Here is a 4,220-nt window from a genome sequence, read left to right as displayed (position 1 = left end):
GTGGGAGGAGTATTCAATCCTGATCTCTTACTCTGACTCAGCAGCCATCTACACCGATGGCTCCAACCTAGTACTGAAGGTAGGAAGTGGGATATATTCGCCATGATTGTAAGTATATGCTTGCCGAAGCCAAAACGAAAATTTGTATACATTTTTATTTTATTTTTAAAGATTTGTGACAATTAAATGCTAGTCAGGTACGTCAATGCACAATTCCCAGGATGTAATCACGTGCAAGGTCCTTTTGTGAGAGCAAATATTTAGAAGGCGAGAGGAATGGCTTATTAGGTACATACAAATTTACTATGGATGCACGCATATGTTTGTATGATATTTATGATATTTTTCACAGGTGACGCCGGATATGCATTGGAGCAATGGTTAATGACTCCGTTTCGTTCACCACAATTAGGTGGCCCAGAAAGTGTATACAACAGAGCACACTCAAAAGCAAGGAATATAGTAGAAAGAACTATTGGAGTTTTGAAAAATCGTTTCAGATGTCTTTTAGGAGCACGTGAACTCCTCTACGAACCCTCAAAAGTAAGCCCAATTGTGAACGTGGCAGCGGCTTTACACAACATTTGCTTGCACTACCACGTTATAGATGATGTACCAGAATATGTTCCAGAACCATTGTCCCTCAGCGAAGCCCTTGAAACAGCAGCCACTAGCACTAATGAAGCCACATCACAGATTAGGCAATCCATTTTGATCATACTTTTATAATAAATACTGATATTCATCTAATTAGCAAAATAAACAAAACTATTTGAAATTCATTTTATTTCCTTTATTTAGTTATTTTATTCACGCTTAGTTTTATTTTTATTTTTATCTAACAAATCTAATTTTCTTAGCTCTATTTCTAACATTTCTTGCTTTAAGGTGCTGGCCCAATGCAGGCTTGCTTTGCTTGCTTCGCTGCGAAAAGTGTCAAAACTATTTGGAATATACTAAAACGTATAAAGGCTGGCCAAATGGCAGATTTTCTTCACTTGCTTTAAGCGCCTCAAAGTTTGAAATAGGCAAATGTTTTATTTTATTCCTTTCAAAATACATAAATTCAAACAAAAATTTGCTTACTTAATTTAAAAAAGTCACAGAAAATGCAGGTAATTCGAAATGAAATAAAAATGAGTCATTGTTTCCATATTTATATTTAACATATCGTTATCTTATAGTAAAAAGATGCAAAGCCCACTTTTACAAATTTTACACGAGAGGAAAAAACTTCTTATATCTCTTATCTTCAAGTAAATCGCTTTTTAAGTCATAGTTTTTTTAGTAAATGTAGATATAGATATGTATGTATCATTATTATCATTTATTTTAAATACAAACATTATTTCGCATTAATTTAAAAATAAATCTGAAAGTTTCTGATACATTTTTTAGAGTTTTCTAGGAAATAATTATTAACGTTAAGGGAACAGACATTGACTTCTCAACCAGACAGCTGGTTACTTTGACAGCGTTCCAAGCCACCATTCGGCCATGCAAGTTTTCAAAGTAAATCAAAGCAAATTGAAGTCAGCAAGGCGCGCAAAGCATGCATGCATTGGGCCAGCGCCTTTAGTCTATTTTTTTCGGCAACCAAGTTTGAATACGCAAGGTTATGTCGTCCCATTTCAGCAAGTTCAGACTTTTTAGTTCGTACGTCTTACCTGTTAATCGACACAATCGGCGGACACTAGATGCAATATCCTCCAACTTCTCTTCCTGACGTTTAAAATGCTCTTTGCGTTCTCCATAAAATTCATTTTGCATCTGTACTTGCTGTTAATGTTTCCGAGTCCGTTCGTTTTTGTGGAGTGGAAGTACGTCGTGGCAGTGATGAACCACAAGCTTCTGACACCATGGACACATAAGCATCGGTTTCGGGGCGTTTTTCCTGAGGATCTTCATGTAGTCCGACACTAGCTGAGTTTTTGCAGCCTGAGGTGCAGACTTCTAACGCTGCTAGCTTTATCACTGCCTCCTCCAAATCTGTAAAACTATGCTGCCGATTTCTTTCGCCCCCCCCCTAGCTACCTGCTCCCTTTTATTTTCCATGAGCTTGCGTTTGACATAGCACTTCCAATCACGCCAGACCTAAAATATTTAGAGTGTTTAAACACTTTGTGAACTTGTACATACTACAATGCCCACCTTTAGTTGAAATATTTCTGCTTCAAGATTGTATGAACTAAACGTGTGAACTGTATGGACTAAAATTACTTACTTTTTTCCACGTAGACACATCTTTTATACGCGGCCCAAAACTATTCAGTTCTTTTGCAACGTTTTCCCAAAATGCGGCCACTTCCTCCTTTGAGTACCTAGTAAACCCTTGTGCTATATTGCATTTTGAAATTTTTTTTACTAAGTTTGTTAATTTTATCAAATTTACTTACATTGTATTGGTTCGATTTGCTTTTTCTTTTATTTTCTGCTTATTTAAATTTTCTCCCGCCAACTAAAACTCGTCGTAGAAAGTTTATTCGTTTTGACATTTCGAGTGGGTTCAGTGAAAGCAGTCTACGAATTTCAAGTAGGTAGGTAGGTAGCATGATAAAAATATAAGGGCTATTCGCGATTCGGTGCATAAGAGCTGACAAATTTATGCAATTGCAGAAATATGCCATGGATTGTGAGCGACCTTTATTAAACTGTCATGGTAAAACTTTTGCAAAACAATTTCACAGCTGATTTAAAAGTGGTTGCTAATAAAAATTTATAAACAATGCCAAAAAAGAGTGAAAAAAACCAAATTATTGATTTTTTAATAAATGAAACTAGTCAGGAAATTGTTAGCAATGCGGGTATGGTATAAACATGTATATTTTTAAATTTTTTCATCACTGAACATTTTTGTACAGAAATGGAAACTGGAGATGACGCGATTGAAGAAATTTTAGATGAGCTGGATGAAAATCTATACATTGTGATGATGTGCCCTAGAGGAATCCCGAACACTATTCCTAAGTCTGATAAGTGGCGTAATAACATTTTAACTATGTTGGACGAGAATAGATTTCGGCAAATGTTAAGAGTCGGTAGACAGGAATTTTCAATGCTGGTGGATTTAATTAAAAATGAGCCACAAACAAGCCACATTCTTCTAAACAATTTTCGATTGAACTGCAACTAGCGATTGTGCTTTTTCGTTTAGGCTCGTCAGGGGAAAGTGCAGCATTTAGAAAAATTGGGACCTTATTCGGAATAGGGGATGGAGGAACTATATCGAAAATTACCAAGAGAATTTTCAAAACGTTTTTGAATTTACAAACGCAATATATTTGTTGGCCTGATAAGAGTGAGCGTTTACAAATTGTCTCAGCTACCTTTGATGAGCTACCGTATTGCATTGGATATATTGACGGTACGGAAATTAAGCTAGCAGAATCGCCAATTGAAGATCATACGTCATATTTTTCGCGCAATCATATATATTCCCTAAAAGCACAAGTTGTTTGCGATTACACTTTAAAGATTAGACATGTTGTAGTTGGGCATCCTGGTAGCTGGCACGATGCTCGAATATATCGAAACTCCTCGCTTTTCAAAAGAAAGGAACGATACTTTTCGTCACAACAATGGATAGCAGGAGATTCAGCGTATCCAATATCTGAAACTTTAATTACCCGATATAGAAGCAATGCTAGGCAGCTCGACAGAAACCATCGCATTGCTTTTAACTTGCGTCACAGCAAGTATCGCGTAAGAGTTGAGCATTGTTTTGGTGTCCTTAAAGAAAGATTTGGTAGCCTTAAACAGTTAAGAATGCGCCTAGCCAACAAAAACAATCATAAACTATGCTGCGATTGGTTTCTTGTCTGCTGCGTTCTGCATAATATTTTAATTAATGATAAGGAAAGCTACTTGATATCCACTTTTGATCAAAATTCAGCAGAATTTTGTGAAAATGTGGATGACGCTTCAACAAACATTGGTGGAGAAATGAAAAGAGAAGCCATATATTCACTTATGTGTAATTAAAAAGTACATTTATTCAAACAAAAATCTCGAAATTCATTTTGTACATTTATGTATGTATATAAAAAAGAAAAAAAACCGAATGAAAAAACTGAGGTTCAATACACATAAAAGACATAAATGCTTGTTGGTGCTATGTAAATATATCTGTGTTCGTATGAAAAAGTAGCTTATGTCGGGAAGCTGGCTATAGTATAATGCGGCATTCTCTTTATTCTTTAAAAAACAAGGAATTTTTCGAC

Source organism: Rhagoletis pomonella, unplaced genomic scaffold (genome assembly GCF_013731165.1).
Source record: "Rhagoletis pomonella isolate Grant_MI unplaced genomic scaffold, Rhpom_1.0 Rhpom_scaffold_00001, whole genome shotgun sequence".
Lineage (NCBI taxonomy): Eukaryota > Metazoa > Arthropoda > Insecta > Diptera > Tephritidae > Rhagoletis > Rhagoletis pomonella.
This window is presented reverse-complemented; position numbering follows the sequence as displayed.